At 35.6% G+C, this 24,317-nt stretch overlaps 1 pseudogene; it reads right to left on the reverse strand.

The window, feature by feature from the left end:
- Nucleotides 1-6,243: 6,243 nt before the first annotated feature.
- Nucleotides 6,244-6,525, reverse strand: LOC109677237 (small ribosomal subunit protein eS21 pseudogene; annotated as a pseudogene).
- Nucleotides 6,526-24,317: the final 17,792 nt, after the last annotated feature.

A 24,317-nucleotide genomic window follows, 5' to 3' on the forward strand; every position in this document is an offset into this window, starting at 1 on the left:
AAACCTCTAATTCAATTATTTTAATTTTAGTTATGAAATAGTTGTGAAATATGAAGTACATATATAAGTTACTATGCAATTCAAATTTATTATAAAGCAAACACTCATGTCAATATCACCTTAATTAAGAAATAAATCATTTATCAGCCTCCTTTGAGCCTTCTTAACTCCATTTTGAACACGATCCTTTGCCAACCACAATCATGACTTTCCTGATTATCCTAATTACTTATTAATTTTAAAGGGATTGAAAAAAAATAAGGCTAAGTTTTACCTTTTAAATTTCATATAAGTGGAATCATTTGTAATATTTAGTGTGTATTTTATTACTTAAAATGTTTTAAAGACATGTAAAACGCATATGTAGATCTATACATGTGCTCTTTTCATTGATGCATATTGTGCTATCATAAAAAATACTCTGATAGATGTTCAGGTGCTCAAGTATTTTGACAGAACTTCCTGAAAGGTGCTCTACCCATGCCGTGAACACTCTTATCCACTATATTGGTGCACATGTGTCTGAATTTCTACAGAGAAATTTTGCCTGTGTGACAATAATACCTTCCTGCTAAATTGAGAGTGATGAGCCATTTTCTAAAGTGAGTCTGTGAGTTTATGTTCTCTTCAGTAATATGTGCAAGTTCTAGTAATGGTAATTTTGACATTTATTTTAAAAATCAGTATAAAATTTTAATTTTCCACTTTCCTAATCCTTAGAGTGTTTGGGCAAGTTTTCTTTTGTTTATTGGCCATTAGTGTTTGTCCTTTTGAAAAGCCTGGTCACATCATTTCTGTGTTGGTTTTCCATTGCAATGAGAAAATACCTGAGAAAATCAAGTTAAACAGAAGGAAATATTTATTTCATCTTACTATTTCAGGATTTCAGTCCATGGTTGGTTGGCTGTATTGTCTTTGGACCTGTTGAGATGGGACATCCAGGTGAGAAGCACATGGTGGAGCAAACTGCTTATTTCATGTGACTGAAAGACAAAGAGGGAGTAAAAGTCCCAGGGTCCCAATATCTCCATTAAGGGGACACTCCCAATGACTTAACTTCCACCAAGCCCCACTTCTTAAAGGTCCTACCACCTCTCAATAGCACCAAGCTGGTGACCAGGCCTTTGACATATGGACCTTTCAGGGGATATTTCAGATCCCAACTATAGCACTCCACCTGTAGCCCCCAAAGGCTCATGTTCATCTCATCATGCAGAATGCATTTAGTCCATCTCAAGAATTCTCACAATATTAAGTATATCAGTATTGTCCACAAGTCTAAGTCCAAAGTCTCCTCTGAGAATAAAGGCAAACTCAGTTATGAACCCCAGTGAAAAACAAATTATATACTTCCAACATACAATGGCAGACTGTAAACATTCCTATTCCAAAAAGGAGGAAGAGAAAATAATAAAAAGGAATTGAACACAAGTGAGACCAAAATGCAGCAGGGCAAACATTAAGTCCTATAACTCCTTATCTGGCATCCAGGTCACATCATTGGTCTGATCTGAGCTACAAAGGGCTTGGGCACCTCTGCTCTATGCCCTTTCTAGTTTCAACCTACATAGCCACTCTCTTGAGCTGGTTCTGGGGTCACTACCTGAAACTTCCTTTGTAAGGCATTCCATGTTTCTAACATCCGTAACTTGTGGAGATCTCAATTGCAGCTTCAGTTTCACTCTCACAGCTTCATGCATCTTTTAGTTACATACTGCCTGGCATCTCAGGCTTTCCTTTGAAATCTTGCTGGAAACCTCCATGACCCCATAACTCTTGTGTTCTGCAAGTCCTTAAAATCAGCATCACATGGATGATACCAGGAACTGCTGCCAGCTGAGCCCTGGACCCTCTTGATCCATGATTGCCCTGACCTCTGAGTATTTGGTCATCTGAACACCTGGAAAACAACCATGGTGACCCAATTTCCTAGATAGTCCTGTGTGAACAGAGTAGACCTCGGTTTTCTTCTCAAAAATGTTTATGAAGGGTATTATTACATATTTGATCCTTTGACCTTGTGACAGGTGGGACCTCGCCCATTCTTTACTCCTATCTTTCCTATTGTGTCATAGCAAAGCACTTGGCTTCTTTTTAGTGGTGCTAATCTTTTTAGTAACTGTACTTTCCATGGACACAACTTTACAAGCACTTCTTTTCTGGCAAAATTACAAGTTTTCCAAAATTTTCCTCTTTGCTCTTGATTCTCATTATAAATTTGACTGAAAGAAGTTTATTATACCCATGTTACAATCTGAGTGCTGCATGGCCCTGGAAATTCCTCGAGCAGACAAATCATTCTGCAACCTTTAAACTCAGTCTGTCACTTTCTAAAGGCATGAAAAAAGTGTAAAGAAGTACTGTGGTAAAACATGACATGGCTGGCCTCTAGCCCAACTCTCAATAGAGTTCTCATTTCCATCTGCAGCCTCATCAGCATAAGCTTTCCTATTCTCATTCCTATCACTATCACGGTTTTCCCAAACACCTCCAGAATCACATATTAAGCTCCACTTCTTCAAACTTTTCCAAATTTGTGTGACAGACTAAATCCCAAGGCTTTTAAATCTCATCTTCAGGTATAATCATAGCAAAGACACTACTTCTTAGTGCTAATTTTCTGTGTTAGGCAGATTCTGTCACTGTGACAAGTCCCTGAGATAAACCCACTTAAGGGGAGGAAAGATTTATTTTGGCTCATGGTTTTGGAGATTTCAGTCCATGGTAGTTTGGTTCCATTGTTTTGGGGTCTAGTATCTTTCCATTAGGTGTGTCACCTAAAGATTCTGCTGCTTAACCAATAGGTGCCATGGCAGGAGACCAATCCTTCAACAAATGGGTCTTTAAGAGAAATTTCAGATTTATAGCCAATAAATGCTATAAATAGCATTTATGTACAATAATATTAAGTTATTTTGTTATTAATATACATTTTAAAAGTTGTTTATATATTTCATCTGAGTCCTTGATATTAATCTTTACCATAGATAATCTACTTTGCTGTTTTACTTTTAAATGTTGTTATCAATATTAAAATAACCATATTTTGATGTTTCCTTTTTTTGTTATTAGTTTCTGTACCTGTGTAAAAATATTTTCCCTAATTTACCTTATAAAAGCTGTATTTTTCCCATATAGATTTGGGATTCTGGTACTCTTGAACTTGATTTTAATACTGTGCATGATATGTGGTAAGTGATTAATTTTATTTTTTCCTTTTTGATTATCTAAGTCCATTTTTGTAAAACAATGATTTATTTATCAACTTTCACTTTGAAGATTTTTTTTGAAATGCTGAAGAAATTACAACTTATCACAATTTTAGAAGTATCCATATCAATGAAATTGCCCTTTTCTAGTTTATGAGTTAAAAATCAAATAACAATGAATATCAGAATTGATTTCTTCCTATACAATCACCTCTTGAATCACTGATTTATTAAACAACCATTTAGACTGACTAGCTCCACAAATTTCACATCTATTTAATGAGAAAAAATTCCCATGGACTTTCTTCTTGAGTCAATTATCCATATATGCAAATGATGTGTTCTTATGCTATCTATCTATTTGTCCATTTGTTTTGTTCTATATCATTAATCCATAGCTTTGGTTGTTATAAAGAAAAAAATAAACAAAAATTTATGAATACATTTAACTTCAATAATAATCAAAAATGAGTATTAAAAATTCACAGTTGTCAATTCTTTTGAAAAAACTTTCAACATTTTAATATATGTTAATACATAATGCTGGTAAAATTTACTTTCTGAACATTGCTGCTAGCAAAGAACTTTAATAATTACCTCAAAAATTTTATAGTATTTTATAGTATTTTTACTTTGTTGAACATATTTTTAATAAAGTCTTCAAATTAGACATCAGTAGGAGTTGAGTTTCTTCATAGTTCATTGCATATATGTGTATACAGTGCATGAATATATATGTGGTGTACATTTCACACACATCTACCCATCCTCTCTGCTTGTACCTCATTATTTTGCCAATGAAATGAAAAATGTTAAAAAATTTAATGTCCAGAAAAAGTGAAGATGATTGTAAAGTCAGTACATACCATGTTTATATCAATTGTTCCTATTAACAATAGTTATTACAATCAAGTGATATCAAAAATACTTTTAATAACTTTGAATTAGAATTAAATTAGTGCATTATACATAATATACATGATGAATATTGTTTATATATCATATATATGTATATACATACAAAGTCACCTGTCCTTCTCTATCTGTATCTGTTTATTTTGGCAAATACAGGGAAAACTGTTAAAAATTTAATATCTTGAAAAATTAAAAACATTGACTAAAATAAGTATATATATAATGCATAGCTAAATACTACTGCTAACAATAATGGTTATAAAAATTGAGTAATATCAAAATATTTTAAAATATTTTGAATAAATTTAAGTCAAGCATGAAAAATTACATGTATAATGTGATTATAAATACTGAAAATATAGCATGATTGGTGGAATTATTCAGACTAAGGGTCTAAAATCTTAACATTGATAATGTTTAAGTAGAAGAAATGAAGGGGTTTTTTTCCTTTTGAATGTTTACTAAATAGCTTCTAAATTTTCATACTACTTTTATAATGAATGCATGAGATTATAAAAAATAATAAGGGAGGAAATGAGAAAAGGTGTGAGAAAAGAGATGAACATATATATTTACTCCCTTTGTTCATTCATGCTTCTTGAGTCGAGGGATTGGGCCCTTACGGACATTGTCTCTAAAGAAACCAGGTTCATTAATACTCTCTAGCTTAAAAGCATCATATATTCACAATTTCTGGATAAGATTAATAACAGGGATGAGTGTAAAATCTATGTCTTGAATTCAAGAGGAGATTATGCAAAACCTTGGCTCTGTACTATGGCTCCTTATGCAAAATATTTTTTATTTAGGAACAGTTTCTTTTTTCCTGGAAATGTTAAACAATGTCTCTCTACCCCTGTTTGACATGTTTATAAAAATCAGCTGAAATCTCTGCCTGCTTCCATAAACTCTTCTTTCTCTCTGTTTTACATTGACTTCCTATGTGTCCTGGTCATTTTACTTACTCATGCCAGAGGAGAGAAAAATCAGGAAACTGAAGAGAATTCTAACATGTGGCTGAATTCAGCAATCCACCAGTGAGCTAGTTCTGAGAAAGTCATGAAGGGAATACGGATTGAGGGAAAGTGGCAGGAGATGAGGCAGATAGAAAGGAAGAGTTTATCAGATGAGATAGGGTAGTATGACCTTAAAAGAGAGTTTATCAGGAGAATGGCTTTTAGGGTGAAGATGGGTCACATGAAAGGAGATAGGTTCTTTCAGAAATCTTATTTTGCATGTAGTAAAAATGTTATCATTTATCCCACTGTTAGCCTCTACTCATCCATATGAGAACTTCTCTTTCTTCTACTTCCCTGAGACATGGTCTTCTAGGTTCTACTTGAAATCTGTAGTGGGAATTCACTACTTTTCCAAATGACTCTCTTCATGGCATGATTAAAGTGGTACTAGAATGTTTTCCTTCCACTGATGTCAGATCCTTTCTTGGAAAGAGGTGTGTATGGAGAAATGGTATTGAATACTGAGTGCAGAGTGCCAGTGAGAAGCATTTTGAGAACATATCTAAGGCAACTTGTAAAATTTACACTTCACCTGGGGCAGAATTAGAACAGACACCTGTGCAATTTAACAGGGTGACTATGATTACTGTGTTGGTTGATTATATGGAGAGTTTATGCATTTCTAGCCCACAAAATATTCTTTTTAATTGCACTAGTACATTTATTTACTTAAGACACTTTTTAAGTGAGAAGAAAGGGAACTTCTACAAAACTTGCATCTCATGCTTTGTCCTTAAGTCATATAGAGTCCATAAATATTTACAGTGTTTATGACTCAATTGAAAATAAATAAGAAATAATTTTTCAAATCCTAGTTTATTTAAATTTGTTTTTTAATGATCTCTTCATTAATATCTGCAGTGGTTTTGCTGTTATTTTACATCCATTTTATATGTTAGAGGTTAAGTTGTTAAACTAATTTTATTACATATTTAATAGTAAGTGCCCAGCAATTAACACAGCACTATTATCTTCATTAACTCATTTAATCCTAACAAAGACTCTATGAGGCAGAAAATGTTCATTTCCTTTTCTTTCTATCTTTTTGACTTTTCATGGTTTATTTGTGACAAATATTCCACTTCCACAATTTTCTCCCTTCAGAAGTTCTTTGAAACGGTGCTATCAGCCTTGGCTAATTGGAGAATGAAGTCATCTGACTCACCTATCCTGTAAGTGGCCATGGCCATTAAACCTGCCTGTGGCCTTGTTGACCTCAGCCTCATTCATGTGGATGGACGTGTGGTCCTTGGCACAATGATGTGATTGTTGGAAGAGCATTTCCAGGGCACATGGAGATCCTTGAACTTTCTTGTGTTATTCTGGATGTTGAAGCCACAGCTGCTGCCTTCAAAAGAAGCATGAGTACAGAAAGACTCCATTTTTATTTTCAAGAGATGAAGTTCAGATAGGATCCAAGATGGTGACTAGGGTATAGAAGCAGACAGCATGAGCTCCATGAATCAAAAACCATGCTGAGATGCTGGAGCCACACTTGGCAGAAATAAAGCACAAAGAAATCAAAACTTAGGCACCCTGAACCCCTAGCCCATGGAAAGCTTCTCCACACAATGTTTACACTGAGAAAATAGGAGGGCTGCTGCTGCAGCCAGACACCAGCTCCAAACCTACTTGGGAGACATTTGGCAGACCAAACAGATGAGCGCCAAGTGTCACACAGTATTCCTCCAGTCACCCCTGGGATAAACCAGCATAGACTCCTAGGCAGACTGACCCCAACCCTGCCAAAAAAGAAAAGAAAAACTGAACAATAAACAGCTAACTGAAAACTAGCACACAACAGAGAGGGCAGGAATGCTGAAAGTGCCACAAAGCTCATCTGCTGAGCTGGTAAGCAACACCCAAAGTCAAATGGCCCTGCAAAATTGAAAAACAAACAACAAGCCATCACAAGATGCTGACAGCAGGGGAACAGCTAATGGATCACTGACCTTGCCCCAGAGAAAGAGGGAAAGGCAAAGAAACAAGGCCCAGTAATCCAGCACAGTGAAAACCCAACTCCAAAGCAGGACAGCTGGTGTACTACAGAGCTGACTTCCTGAACCTGAGAACAGCATGGAAACTTAAACTGCCACACCTCACTGAGGGAGGAGCTGACCAAGCCGCTGCTGCTGAAAGACAGAAGAAAAAAAACCACTACCCAACCACCTGGCAAGATTACAACAGAGATTTGGCTTGAATATCAACACCAGGACTGGATGCTGGAGGAGTAACACCAGAACTTAAACTAAGACTGAAATTCTATTGTTCCTGAGCCTGGAGGGTTTTTGTTGTTTGTTTTCTTTCTTGTCTGTTTGTTCATCTCTCCCCATTGATTTCTTTGTTTTTTGCTGTTGTGGTTGTTGTTAGTTTTATTATTGTGAATTAGTTAATACTAAATTACACCCAGACCAGGGACAGTAATAGCACACACACATACACTTAGCTAAAAACCAACTACAACCAAAAAACAAATTTAAACCAAGGGAAAGAAAACAGGTGACTGAAAGCACTAACTAGCCAATCAAGAACACAGTTTCACAGTATCAAGTGGAGTGATGGGAAGAAGAAAAAGGGATGGAAACCATTGTCCCCCCCAAAATAATTTAATACAGGATTCTGAGGGAAATGAAGAAAATGGATACACAGTTCTAGACTCCAACAAAACAAAGATAAATGACGCCAAAGGAACCCAATGATGACCACAAGAACAACCTCAAAGAAGAAATCCTGCAAACAATCACTGAGAATTTCATGGTGATGTTACTAGACCTGGTTAACCAAAATGTACAAAGGCACTCAGGAAATTTCAAGACACCAAAAATAAAGAATTTGAGAAGACACAAACAAATAAATGAACTCATAGGAGCCTTAATAAACACCAAAGTGAAACAAAGAACACTATAAATAGAGAGATAAATGAATTAAATATGAAAATAGACAATGTTAAAGAGGAAGTGACCCACGATATGGAAAACCTCAGAAAAAAAGAATGAAATAGAAATACAAAACACAATGGAAGGGCTATTCCAGCAGACTAGAATAATAATGTGAAGACAGAATCTCAGAACTTGAAGATAAAATGGAAGTTAAAGGAAAAACTCAAGACCTATTAGTCAAGCAACTCAAGACCTGGGAAAGGAATATGCAAGAACTCACCAAATCCATCAAAAACCAAACCTGAGAATCATGGGCATTGAAGACAGAGAAGAGGTACAAGCAAAAGGGATTCATAATATATTCAAAAAAATAATAACAGAACATTTCCAAAATGTAGAGAAAGCTATACCCATTCAGGTACAGGAAGCCTCCAGAACACCAAACAGTTTGACCAAAATAGAACTACCCCATGACATATTATCATTAAAACAACAAGCACAGAGAATAGAGAAAGAATATTGAAAGCTGTGAGAGAGAAAAAACAAATAACATACAAAGGTAAATCCATCAAAATCACAGCAGATTTCTCAGTGGAAACAGTAAAAGCAAGAATGGCATGGAGTAAGGCATTCCGGATACTGAATGAAAACAACTTCAACCCTAGTGTATTCTACCCAGCAAAACTATCATTCAAAATAGATGGAGCAATAAAAGTCTTCCACAATAAGCAGAAACTAAAACAGTATGTGACCACCAAATCACCACTACAAAAGATTCTTCAAGGAATTATGCACACAGAAAATAAAAACAGACAGAACCATGAGAGGACAGGCAGCACCAAACCACAAGAGAAGAAAAGACAAGGAATTAGAAAGTAACATTGATTCAGCTGCATACAATCAAACCTTTAAATAACAAAGAAAAACAAATGACAGGAATCACCACATACCTATCAATATTAACACCGAATGTTAACAGTCTTAACTCTCCCACTTGGATTAAAAAGGAAGATCCAACAATCTGTTTTGTACAGGAGACCTGTCTCATTGACAGAAACAAGCCCTGGCTTATGGTGAAAGACTGGAGAAAGATTTACCAAGCTGATGGCCCCCAAAAACAGGCAGGAGTAGCAATACTTATCTCAGACAAAGTAGACTTCAAACTTACACTGATCAAAAGAGAGAAAGAAGGACACTTCATAATAATAAAAGGAGAAATATACCAAAAAAAAATAACAATTATCAACCTATATGTACCCAACATCATTACACATAATTTCATCAAGCATACTCTGAAGGACCGAAAAGCATATATAGACTCCAACACAGTGGTAGTGTGAGACTTTAATACCTCCCTATCACCGGTAGATAGGTCATCCAAACAAAAAATCAATAAAGAATTTCTAGAACTAAATCACACCATAGATCAAATGGAACTAGCTGATGTCTACAAAATATTTCATCCAACTTATGCACAATAAACATTCTTCTCAGCAGCCAAAGGAACTTTCTCCAAAATTGATCATATCATAGGGCACAAAGCAAGCCTCAGCAAATATAAGAAAACAGAAATAATGCCATGCATTCTATCTGATCACAATGCATTAAAACTAGAACTGAACAAGAAAAACAACAGCAGAAAACATGCAAACAATTGGAAGCTGAACAACACATTGCTCAATGATAAACGGGTCTTTGGTGAAATAAAAGAGGAAATTAAAAGCTTACTGGAAGTTAATAAAAATGAAACCATAACCTACCAGATCCTATGGGACACAACAAAGGTGGTTGTAAGAGGAAAGTTCATAGCCATGAGTGCATATATTAAAAGGACAGAAATATCTCAAATCAATGACCTAATGCTACATCTCAAACTCCTAGAAAAACAAGAATAAACAAAACCCAAAACAAACAGAAGGAAAGAAATAATAAAAATAAGGGCCTAAATGAATGAAATAGAAACAAACAAACAAACAAAAACCATACAAAGAATCAATGAAACAAAAAGCTGTTTCTTTAAAAAAATAAACAAGATGGACAGACTCCTGGTAAACCTGACTAAAAGACAGGGAAAAAAACCCAAATCAGAAAAATCAGAAATGTAGAAGGGGAGATAACAACAAAAACCATGCATGGAAATCCAGGGAATCATCAGAGACTACTTTGAGAACCTATATTCCAATAAATTTGAAATCCTTGAAGAAATGGACAAATTTCTAGATACTTATACCATCCAAAATTGAACCAAGAGGATATTAATCGCCTGAATAGATCTGTAACACAAAATGAAATTGAAGCAGCAATGAAGTCTCCCAAAAAAGAAAAGTCCAAGACATGATGAATTCTCTGATGAATTTTATCAGACCTTTAAAGAACAACTAATACCAACTCTCCTTAAACTATTCCATGAAATAGAAAGGGAAGGAACACTGACTAACTCATTTTATGAAGCCAGACAATGACACTTCCAAAAAGGAGAATATAGGCCAATCTCCTTAATGAACATTGGTGCAAAAATCCTCAACAAAATAATGGCAAACTAAATCCAACAACACATCAGAAAGCTCATACACCATGACCAAGTGGCTTCATCCCAGGGATGCAGGGGTGGTTCAACATACCCAAATCTGTAAATGTAAAACAGCATATTAATAGAAGCAAAGACAAAAACCACTTGATAATCTCAGTAGATACAGAAAAAGACATTGATAAGATCCACCACCACTTCATGATAAAAGCTCTAAGAAAACTAGGAATAGAAGGAATTTATCTCAACATTGTAAAGGTTAAATATGACCAACCTATAGCCAACAACATATTTAATGGAGAAAAACTGAAACAATTTCCCCTAAAATCAGGAACAAGATGAGGGTGCCCACTATCCTCACTCCTATTCAACATAGTCCTGGAATTCTTAGCCAGAGCAATTAGGCAAGAAGAAGAAATAAAAGGAATGTGAATAGGTAAAGAAACCATCAAAATATCCCTATTTGTAGACAACATGATCCTATATCCTAAAGACCCAAAAAACCCTACCCCAAAACTCCTAGATACCATAAATAGCTACAACAAGGTGACAGGATTCAAAATCAACTTACAGAAATGATTAGCTTTTCTATACACCAACAATGAACAAATTAAGAAAGAATATATAGAAACAATTCCACTTACAATAGCCTCAAAAAATACGAAAGAATAAACTTATGAAACGATGTGAATGACCTCTAGAAGGAGAACTACAAACCCCTGAAGAAAGAGATTGAGGAAGAGTATAGAAGGTGGAGAGATCTCTTGTGCTGATGGATTGGTAGAATCAACATAGTGATAATGGCTATACTCCCAAAAGCCATCTACATGCTTAATGTAATTCCCATCAACATCCCAATCGCATTCATCACAGAGATTGAAAAATCTACCCTAAAGTTCATATGGAAACACAAGAGACCGTGTAATAGCCAAGGTAATACTCAGCCAAAAGAGCAATGCTGTAGGTATCATGATACCTACTTCAAACAATATTACAAATCAGTAGCAAAAAAAAAAGCATGGTCCTGGCACAAAAACAGACATGAAGACCAGTGGAACAGAATAGAGGACCCAGATATGAATCCACACAGGTATGCCCACCTTATTTTGACAAAAACCAAAAACATACAATGGAGAAAAGACAGTCTCTTCCACAAATGTTGCTGAGAAAAGTGGATATCTGCCTGCAAAAAAAACTGAAATTAGATCCATATTTGTCACCCTGTACTAGTATCAACTCAAAATGGATCAAGGACCTTAATATTAGACCCAAAGCTCTGAAGTTAGTACAGCAAAGAGCAGGGAATACTCTGGAAGCAATAGGTATAGGCAAGGACTTTCTCAATACTACTCTAGCAGTTCAGCAACCAAGAGAAAGAGTGGACAAATAGGACTACATGAAATTTAAAAGTTTCTGCACAACAAAGAAATGGTCTCTAAACTGAACAGACCACCCACAGAGTGGGAGAAAATATTTGTCAGCTATACATCAGACAAAGGACTGATAGCCAGAACATACAGGGAGCTCAAAAAACTAAACACCCCCCAAATCAATGAACCAATAAAGAAATGGGCAACTGAACTAAACAGAACTTTTTGAAAAGAAGAAATTCAAATGGCCAAAAAAAACACATGAAAAAATGCTCACCATCTCTGGCCATAAAGGAAATGCAAATTAAAACCACACTAAAATTCCACCTTAATACTGAGGTATTGAGAATACCTCATCAAAAATATCACCAACAACAGGTGTTGGCAAGCATGTGGGATAAAGGAACCCTCATACACTGGTATGAATGTTCATACCAGTGGTGGTGAGAATGCAAGCTAGTGCAACCTCTTTGGAAAACAATATGGAGGCTTCTTAAAAAACTAAACATAGATCTGCCATATAATCCAGCAATCCCACTCCTAGGCATATACCCAAAGGAATGCAACTGAGGTTACTCCAGAGGCACCTGCACACCCATGTTTATTGCAGTGCAATTCACAATGGCCAAGTTGTGGAAACAGCCAAGATGCCTCACTACCTATGAATGGAATAAGAAATGTGGTATTTATACATGATGGAATTTTACTCAGCCATGAAGAAGAATGAAATCTTATCATCCACAAGTAAATGGATGGAACTGGTGAACATCATCATCCTCAGCGATGTTAGCCAGGCTCAGAAGCCCAAAAATCATATGTTCTCCCTCATATGTGGAATTTAGACCTAGGGCAAATGCTGTAATGTTGTTGGAATTGGGCACACGCTAAGGGGAGAGCACATACAGGAGGAACAGGGATAGGTAGGAAACCCAAAACTTGGATGTGTTTGATGTCCCCACTGCAGAGGAGCTAATACAGAAATTTTAAAGCGATAGAGGTCAATACGGGAAGGTGACCAGGAAGTAGTGAAGAGATCAGGTAAGATGAATCGATTTGGGTTGTAATAGACTTGTGCATGGAAACAATGCTAAGAATCTCTCTGTATAGGTATCCTTATCTCAACTAGCAAAAATGATTTGTCTTTCTTATTATTGCTTATGTCTTCATTTCAACAAAATTGTAGAAATGGGTAGAACAGGTTCTGCCTGGAAGTGAGAGGGGTTGGGGGGGGTGGAGGAAGCGGGTAAGGGATGGGGGGAGAAATGGCTGAAACAATGTATATACATAAGAATAAATGAATAAAGAAAAAAAAGAGATGAGGTTCAGAGAAGTTAAATTGTTCAAAGTCTCAGAGGTAACAAACAATAGAGTCAGAGTAGGGTGAAAAATTGGTATTATGTAACTCCACCGTGAGCTCTTCAAGGGATGGTACTCTATTTTGTTACTTCTAGTAGGCAGATAGAAAATGAATGTAGTGAAATGATTGATGGCTATGGCTAGAAGTCAAAGTCTAAATTGCATTTGGGGCTGGAAAGACATCTTTTTACATCCTTTCGATAGCTTTGCTAGGATTTCTGTTTATTCCTACACCTTAAAAATGTCTATCCTCACACAAGGCTAATGTCAGAAATGATCTGAAGATGTCCTGCTTTTTTCATTTCTTGCCAGTAATTATACCTAATGAGATTTTTATCCCCTGTATAAGCCTTTATGGAGGTCAAAATGGAAATAATGTCGACCAGCAATGTATAAAGAAGTACTAGATTTATCAGATTATTTCCTGTGAACAAATACTGGTTACAGCAGAGGGAAATTAGTAATATTTAGTGGTGGAAGGCTATATAAAGTGGGATATGAAAAACAAAAGGGGAAACTGAGATTCAGAAAATATGATTCAGTTTTCTTTTTCGGTTTTGGCTTCTTCGGTTTGGTACTGATATTAGTAAATAAGCCTGGAATGCATTCATGATATTGAAATTTGCCTTGGAGAGATGCATGGTATAGAAATAAAACCTACTGGGGTGCAGAAATTTTTTCTAACATCTATGCAATGACTGCTTGTGGACTCAATCTACTTTCTGTATATGTGTGAGTGTGTTATGAGGAGGAGAAATTATAAACCTTTTCTCTTGGATGGTAAAGCAAAGAAAGTGTATTGCTGAAAGTAAAAAATAAAAAAGGAAAATGTTAGTCATTTTTGTGTTCATTTTTATATGCATATATTTGGATAGTTGGCCTATTTATAAAACCCATGATTTGGCTGATATGAAAGTGCAGTAACAAACTTTTCATGGGGAAAATAGATGGCTCTGAATTATGCCGGTTTGATGATGGACCAGGTTGGTAGAAACTAAATAAGAGTGGTGGTAAGAGCTTATTACTATAAGATGTCAATAGTAAAGTATTCTGCTGCCTCACTTAACATATGAAAAATGAGGCCAAACGTAACACATTACTGAATACCAAGGCCACATTTATTACTGGCCCCTTTTCCTTTGGTCTTCTTTTGCCTGCAGCCACTGCCTTTGCTGTGAAGCTCTTCGCAGTTACTTGTGGTCTCACAGCATGACCCTTGCTTTGCTTTTCCAGGACTGCCTGCCACATTAACAGGAGGAATTATACCTCCGTGACAGAGTTCATCCTGTTGGGAATTTCTAACAGCGAAGGGCTGGAGACCATGATCTTTGTCCTGTTTCTGGCCTTCTACCTATTTGCCTTGCTGGGAAACCTGCTCATCTTCTTCACCATTTTGGCTTCCTCCAACTGCCACACCCCCATGCATTTCTTCCTGGGAAACCTGTCAGTGTTTGACATATTATTTTCTTCTGTTAGGAAGTGTAACTTTTTCTCACTTCTTGGGATTCCTAATAATCATATGATATGGATTCAATACTTTCTATTAACCCAGGGTTTTCTTTTTTTTGTAACTTGCCAATATAACCTATCTCTTCTCTATTCCTGGAACCATGTTTTCTTTGATTATCATGAAGTTTCTAGAGGCAATGGACTCTATTCTTCTTCTCTATCTGTCCCTTCCCTATCATCAATTTATGCCTTGCTCCATTGTATTATGCAGTCACTTTTCCACTCAATTTAACTATGTTTTGCAGTCAACAAAGCATGAAATTTGAAAGCAGGATTGTATAATTTAGTAAATGTAATTTCATACTGTGAATCAAGATAAAAACAAACTCCTTCAGAGCAATGAAGTGTCTATCTAGGAGACACCAATTTTAAGTGGCTATTAAAACATCGTCCAATGTCATACAAGATGCTTGCTCTTTTTATTGCCTAACGTGCAGTGAGGGGTGGTTAGTTGTTAGTATTAAGAAACAAATTATTATTGGTATGTAAAGGTCAAACGATTCCTAAGGAAGAAATTGGGCAGTTTCAGGAAGCAAGGGGACAAGGGGACTGTTACTTGATGCAGGCATGACTAGCAACTGCTCAAAAGCTAATATTCAGGAGACAAGAGATGATGAAAAGGAAATCTGTTTTATTCTAGGGCCAACTTCTGAAAAGACAGATGGGGCTATTGTCCCCAAAGACCATCTCAGGGAGCTCAGGTTTGCAAAAAGACTTTTATGAGAAAAAAAAGGGCCAGGGGACAGCAGACAGGAAAGCTACATGCTGGATGGGGATTTTGTCATTCTAGTCCTTTTTTATTTTTTAAATCTCCCTGATGCTGGAATATTATTGAAATAAGAATCAACTTTTGTCTCTTATACCTGTCCCAATAATTCCTTAGATAAATCCATTATTTTCCTGAAAGTTAAATATTATTTCACTTTTAGTTAAAGAATAAATTTGGTTAGTCCTTTGCCCACACTTTGCTGTTATCTGAAAAGGATCAGAAGTTCCTGGCTCTGAAAAACTAAAAGAAGATTGCGGAATAAGAGGTGGTGGGTCAGTGCTTATTTAGTTCCTTTTTCTTCCATAATTGACTCTAGCAGTTAGTGACTCAATCCTTAATTTTTAAAAAAAGTATATATAACACTGGGCAATGGGGAAAATGAAGAATAACGTTACGAGGCAATTTGCACAACAGAGCTAATTTAAAATATGATAGAGTTAGTTTAAAATATGATATAAGACACTGCCACTTATTGCTGTTACTACATGGTTTCAAGCACTGTCACAAGGCTAGTGAATTTCATTGTAGAAGTTACAGTTGAACTTGATTCACAAGGTCAGCATGTCCACAAGTAGGTCTATACAGACAACTCATTTCCTGGGACCTGGTTTAGAAAGGCCTATCTACTCCATTTTGAGTGCCTTTAGTCAGTGCTATTCACTTTGGTGTTCTTTTATGACAATACTCGGTGTTTAACATCTTTGGCTCTAACCATGTCTTCTCTTTACAAAATAATTCAGTTTGGAGGTTTTTTCCTTTGGCTATCAGTGACATCCAGCATTAGGCTTCTTTTATTATGTATCAAAATGCAAGAATGGACTTTGTGAATTTGCAGCAGAATGACTTTCTGAGCCAGACATTTCTATTCTTTGTAGGTACTCTACTTCTTGAAAAACTAATTTACCTATAGTGAACTGAAATTAAGCCACTAATAATATTTACTATTTTTTGTTGGCATAGTTAGACATTTACAATTCAATATTATTCAAATTGGTTTCATAATTGGGACCATCTAGTTAGATTCATCCTAGACACTTAGAATAAAAGCTGACATTTAAAATGTGCTTATTATATATGTGTTAGTATACATAATATTTTTATGGTAGCTGTCTCTATATAGATATACACAATATTTATGTGATAATTGTCTATATAGCTTTCTTTCTGGGTATCACTTACTGTTATAAATGTTTGCATATTTTAACTAATGCAATCTAATCCACATCTCTATTGTGTATAAGAGAACTGAAGCATGTGGAGGTTATGTAACTGAATAGACAGAACTTTTTTTAAATTCATTTATTCATATGTTCATACATTGGGTCATTTCTCCCCTCTGCCTCCTGTCCCTCCAACCTCCCCAAATCCCTCTCACTTCCAGGCAGAACCTGTTCTGTCCTCTTCTCCAATTTTGCTGAGGAGAAGACATAAGCAATAATAAGAAAGGCATGGCAATTTTGCTAGTTGAGATAAGGATAGCTATACACAGAGATTCCTAGCATTGCTTCCATGCCTATGTGTTTTACAACCCGAATTGTTTCATCTCTACCTGACCTCTTCACTACTTCCTGGTCACTTTCCCATAGTGACCTCTACACAGTACTTTTGATATTGGGATAATCAGGGCACTGCTCTGGGTAACAGTCACAGAAATGGAAAAATTGCTACCTCAATTTTTCCTACTCTAAAGTGATATCCATTCATTCATTCAGCCATTGATTGACTAACTTAAAGTCCTCTAAGTGACTTGTGTTAAATGGGACCTTGGTAGAATATCTGCCAAATGGCCCATATAAAGAATAAAAAGGGAAATGTATTTAGGGGAACAACATCTAGCACTAAATAATATAAATCAAACGTATTTAAAATCATCTAATGTACAACCACAGTTGTTAATATCAATACAATAATTTTCATGGACAATCTTATTTACTTGTTTGAAAGTTCTTGAATCACCTATCCCGTCCCATCTATAGTGTTTTGTTTGATATTTATTCCATTGCAACATTTACTCCAAAATTAGACAGCATAAATTAGATAATTTATTTTCTAAGACTGTTTCCAGTGGTCAATAATACTGGAGTAGCTTAGCTAGGTGGTCTTAGCGAAGGTCTAATATGATGTTTAAATCACACTGTCAGCCAAGCACAGAGTCATCTTTATGGAAGATCTGCTTATGACACAAATCAGTACATGAATGTCAGCAAAAGGCCTCAGTTCTTCACTCATTGCATAAGACACTTCTGTGTCCTTACAACATGGAAGCTGCTCACTTTAGAATGAGTGATTCAAGAGAAAGGCTGAAGCTTCTGGGATAAGTTAGTGGATTAAAAGCTTCCTTCCTGTGACTTTGAATGAGAAGAATCAGGGTAACAAAGGAGAGAGCATATTTTGAGGAGAAAAAGAGAGGAAGAGCATCAGGAATCAAGAAACAGAAAGCTGATGCAGAAAAAAGCAGGAAACAGTCCATAGTCTCAACCCTGGCTCCTTGTGGGAAGAGAGAGCTGAAACCTCAGCCACAAGGTTAAACTAGAAGCCATGGTGACAGAAGATTAGATATCCTAACCACAGGAGAAACCCAGAGTTCTCACAAGCCTTAAATTGGTATGATAATGCTATAGCTAGATATTGTCCTGATTGAAGACCTATTGTTTGAGACTGAGCTATTCTAGTGGCCTGAAATCAAGGGAGACAGGGAACCTGAGGACACTCTGCTACCGTGTGTGGATTAGAGATGGCCACAAGAGCAGTTACTCCTGGACACACACTGACAAGTTTAAGGACCAGGTTGCTCTGTCTGTGGAGAACACAGTGGTTGGTAGCATTCATGGGGAGAAAGCCCCATTATCTTGGGTTACTGCAAAGACTAAGACCTATGAGGGTGATTTACTGCTTGACAGGGTCCAAAAGCACTGAGACTAGCAGGCAGAATGCTTGGTTTCCTTGGTTCTTCCCTCCAGTGCAGAACTCAGTGCTTTGTTTGCTTCCTGTACTTTACAGCACAGCATACTTAGTGGAATACCTTTCAGCTTGGATGTTTGCTGCCTTTAGGTGGACAGACTAGGGGCCTCTGAGGCAAGTGGGAAACTGTACAACCCACAGGCTTCAAAGCTTGTTGGAGCCCAGCCATGACTTCTGGTAGACAAAGAAGGAAGACTTCTAAAGTGAATGAAGCCATTATGATGACACATCTTTGACCAGCCCAGCCCCCAGCCTGTGTAGCACCAATCTGCACAGTGGGAGCAGAGAGGAACTATAGGCAGACATCCTACCACTTGAGCCACTCCTCCCATCCTCAGAGAGGAACTATAGTAGTCTGCAGAAATGCTACATCACCACCTCCCTCCTTTGCAGATCTGGTAGATTCTAATATTGGAGGTCCTGGAAAGAAGATCCTCTAATCCTTTGTTCTTTTTTACAAACTGTCTTTCCTTTTACATTCTCTAGTATAATTTTTATTTTATTTTAAAATTTCAAATGTTTTTATTTTTGATTCTTCTTCTTACTTTCATCTAATTGTATTTATATAGTTTTATTTATTTGGGGATCAGATATATTTATCCCTTATTTTTCTCTTCCTTTCCCTCACACTCTTTTCCTTTTTGTCTCCTCTTTCATTTAACCTTGAGTTTTTTCTTCCCTTCCCTGTCCCCTCCTTTATTTCATTCACTTATTATTAATTTTACCTTTATCAATTTTTAACCTAACAGTTTATTTTACATTAATTTTATCCTTTTCTTTCCAATGGCCATTTGTGGTATAGTAGTCTTTAACTGATTTTTATTGTAGTTCTAGATCTCATTTTTGTTGTTGTTGCTGTTAAGGTAGTTTGCTTCCTCCTCTCTGAGTATTTCTAAGCATTGACCCCACAAGAGAAGGCTGCTCAATAAAAAGAGCTCCATACAGAACTAGAAGAGACAACCGTGCCAATAGATGTGTAAATCACCACATAGAGAAATAAGAAATATGAAAAAGCATGGCAACACAACTCCTCCAAACTTTCATAGCTCATTAAGAGTTGAATCAAAAAACACTGAAATGGTTGAAATTCTAGACAACAAAATCAAAAGCCTAGTTACAAAGGTGATGAAGTAAAAACAGATGATGTAAAAAAGTTAATTCAAGGCACGGATAAGAAATTCAGCAACCTGGACCAGGAATTCAGCGAGACAGATTCTAAACACACACACCCTAAATGAAAGTCTTGAAAATGAAAAACTCAACAAGTCAAACAAAGAACTCAATGGAAACCATCACCAATAGATTAGACCAGGAAGAAGAAGGAATATCAGGAATTCATGACAAGATTAAGGAAGTATCATATTCAAATAACAATAAAGTAAAAAAAAAATGCAATCATGGCCACAACATCCAAAAGTTCTGGAGCACGATTAAGAGACCAAACCTAGAAATATATGGTGTAGAAGATGAAACTGAGATACAGACCAAGGGCACAGAAATCCTACTCATTGAAATTACAGCAGACAATTGCCTGCGTCTAGGGAAAGAAATAGACATCCAAGTACAGGATGTATTTAGAAGCTGAAGTAGACATAACAAGAAAAATCCTCTCCAAATTATATTAAAATGCTAAGAGTACAGAACAAGGAAGGAATACCAAAAGCTGTAAGAAAGAAGCACCAAGTTACTTACAAAGTCAAATTTAACAGAATAACAGCAGATCCCTCAGCAGAAATGGATCCCTCAGCTTGAACTGATGCTTTGTTAAGCCCTGAACCAACAAAACTTCTGACTTAGATTCCTATATACAGCAAAGTTATCCTTTGAAATTAAAAGAGAAAGATCTTCCATGATAAATATAAGTTAAAGGAATTCATTTGCACTAAGCCAGCATTGCAGAAGATATTTATATAAACACTGCATACAGAAGAGGTAGAAAGACATACATAAGGGTGAGAGCTTGAGAGAAAAATAAATCTCACCAGAAAAAAATTGAAACACAAATGAGAATTAGGGAACAACTGAACATTAGTAAGTCAACAAATTAACAAACCAACAAACCCGTAAGATGAAGAAAGGAGGGACAAATACATACCTTTCAACAGCAACCTTTAATACAAACAATCTCAACGCTCCAGTTAAAACTTATAGACTGGTTGAATGGAGTCAAAAATAAGATCCACTGGCAAAGTCACATGCAGCCTCAGAGTAAAAGGATGGAAAATAATATTGTAATCAACAAGGTCTAAAGGCAAGCAGGAGTCAGCATACGCATATCTGAAAAGCCAACTTCAAGCCAATATTATTCAGAAGAGATAAAAAATTGTCAATACATCTTAGTAAAAGGAACAATTCATTAAGGAGATATAATGGTTATAAATATATATGCACTGAAACTTGTACACCAAATTTCATTAAACAAACTCCTCTGCACATAAAGGAACTAATAGGGTCAGAAGCAATAATAGTGGTTTCCTTCAATACCCCATTCTCATCAAAACATAGATTATTCAGACAAAAAAAATCAATAAAGAAATGTCAGCGTTAAAGTGCTCCATAGATCAAATGGACTTAACAGACTTCTATGGAATATTCCAATCAACATCTGTGGAATACACATTTTCTCAGCAGCCCATGGAACTCTATCCAAAATAGACCACATTTTGTGCCACAAAGCAAATCTTTACAAATACCAAAAACCAAAATAATTTCTTGTATCTTCTTTTTTTACATTAAAATCATAAACTGAAATTTTACTAAGAAGGTATACATTTTACAAAATATTTGATAATTTTCTGAAAACAGTAATAATTATAAAACATTTTTTCTTAGTTTCCTCACAGTTTCTCTAAGTAACAAATATCAAATCGCCTTTTAAAAATCGTGCACAAAGTTTCAAGATTTGCTCAATAACAAACAGTAATAACATGAAGCACAATAATAGCAGAAATAATTGATAATAATATCTTATGTGGTCATATTCCTAAAAATATTACCACACATTTTACTTTAACTGTGGTCATTGTTAGCAAGATTTATTTTACTAATAAGTTGTCTCTTATTAATAGATTACACAATGAGTGCTTTCCCATGATGTTCCAGGGACAGAATTTTGAATAATTTCTGAAGATTTAGGAGAGAACAATATATTTTGAGTCATCAAATATCTACAAAAATGGACATATTTTATCATCAATCAGTAATTTTTGTTTTTATATTGTTTTGGGAGAAGTTATTCATACCCTACTACTATATATGATTGCTGCTAATAGTTTTCTTTTTGGTGGTTCTGGGCTTTGAACTCAGGACTTCACACTTGCAAAGCAGGCACTCTACAGCTTTAGCCACACCTTCAGTCCTGCCATTGATTTTTGACATATTTATTTCTATGCTTCTTATGTGTTTAGTATCATAACAAAGGATAAAATATATATAATTTTACTTTTCTCATATTCTTTGCTTTCTCTATTTTTAATTGAAAAATTAGAACACATTAATTAAAACAAGCCTTCATGTTACACTTCTAATTAAGGATTTCGATATTCTCTTCTCAGCAAATGACAGGAATACTAAGTAAGCAAAGATACTAAAGCATAAGTTAGGAAAAATATAGATCTGAGCAACTCAATCAACCAACATGATATAACTCACACACACACACATTTATAAATAATACATTCCTCTAACAATAGCAGAATACATATTTTCCTCAAGTGCCCATAGAAAAGTTGCTTATATAGACAATTCTCTGGTCCATAAAATAAATGACTGAAAACTGACAAAATTGAAGACATTCTGAGCATAATAAAATGAAAACTCAAAAGTAAAAATGTCCCAAAATAATCCAAGTTGAAGGTGATGAAAATACACAAGTATTTCACCAAAAAGGCTATGCAGCTGGCAAATAAAACATAAAAAGATGTTTGACATCATTAATCATTAGAAAAATGCAAATTAAAACCACAGTAAGATATCACTAAATGCCTACCAAGCTAAAATAAAAACAATAGTGGCTAAATTTAAAACAAAATAGTGACATCAGAAGCTGAAACTATTGAGGAAATGGATCCCCTGTTGTTGATAGGAATTGAAAATGTCAGTCACTGTGGAAACAATAGGGCAACTTTTAAGAAGCTAAATATATCACTATTATACAACTGAACAACTGCCCTCTGAGACATTTATCCCAGAGAAATGAATACTTATGCTCCCAAAAATACACAAATGTTTATATAAACTCTATATAAAATAGCCTCAAATTGGAAGCAATCTAGAATGTTTTTCAGTTAATGAATGATTAAACAAACTGAAGTACATTCTACACTGTGGAATATTCATCAGCACTAAAAAGGTTCAAACTAGTGGTACTTGCAATAGCTTGACAGTATCTCTAAGAAACAGGCTGAGTGTAAAGAAAATCTAATAATCCTCAAAGGTTGCATACTGTTTGACTACATAACAAAATTGAAGGAATGGTGAACAGATTTGTGTTTGTCAGGGGTTGGGACTCGATGGCATTGTGGTTTTAAAAAGTGAAAAGAAGGATTCCTTGTAGTGACAGAACTCTAGTGTATCTTAATTTGGTAGATGGATATGCTGATTTACACATCATAGAAATACATAAAAATAATGTATAGAGGTACAGGTAAAATTGGAGAGATTTTAGGATCTATAAATTGCATCAATGGTAATATTCGAGTTGTGATACTATACCAAGATGAACACAACAAATCTGTTGGTAATGTGATAATAAAACCCAAACAACAAAATCTGAGCCAAATGCAGAGGAAAAGAGGATTCTATGCATGACAGCATGGAAAAACTCTTTCCTGTGTAGAAATCTAGTAAGTTGTAGGATATGAAAAACAAGCTGTAATAAAGTTTGTACACAGAAAATAGAGAGAATATCAGACTTTTGGGTACCACTGCATATGTTACTATAGCCAGGAGAATTTTATTTGTCCTTTCATCATGGCTCTAGTTAAATTGCTTTGATTATATCTCAGGTAACGCAGCCCATGCCATGTCTATTTATTCACAAATTCCTGGTCATCCAAGCTGTAGGTTTTCCAGGACTTCAGTTGAGAGGAAGTTAGGTGAAGGGTTCATAGCTCTAAAATTATGACATTTATCAAATTGAGTATACCATATAGGTTGGGCCTTCTTGCCTGAGTAAATTCTCAATCATTCATGGGCTCTATGAATCTGAGCCTAAGTGGATTTTGCCTGACAATCTTATTTTTCCACTTAAAGCTGAGATAAGTAGTTTCTCTAAGTCACTTGCTTATTTACTATGACTAGTGTATCCCGGGACAGTAAGTTAAAAATGTGGCAGAATCTACTTAGAAAAATGCACCTCTCAAAGCCATAGGTACTTAAAATTATTTCCTCAGGAAACTGATCTTTAAAACTCCATCTCAATTTATTTTCTGTATCAACCCCTCTCTTCTCTGTTGAAGAGAGTGACTCTTCTCAGATTGTATCTCTTCTGGTAATTTATGATAATTTGAATGGCATTTTAAAAAATTTCCCTAACTTCAATGGACTCTAAGCTCCAATTGGGCCAAGAATAATCTCATAAATATATATTCAAGATTATACCAAACTCCCCTTCCCATGTCTATTCTCTCAGTCAACTCTCACTTAACAAGCATGAGGCACATCTAGTTAAATGTAAAATCAGGTTACTGAGGGTATGTCAATTAAAGTCTGCAGCATGAACTTTTCACTTTCTCTCCAGAAATTCCCAAACATTTTGAAGAGACATCCACACTCCTATGTTTATTGCAGCACTATTAAAAAA

Source organism: Castor canadensis, chromosome 2 (genome assembly GCF_047511655.1).
Source record: "Castor canadensis chromosome 2, mCasCan1.hap1v2, whole genome shotgun sequence".
NCBI lineage: Eukaryota > Metazoa > Chordata > Mammalia > Rodentia > Castoridae > Castor > Castor canadensis.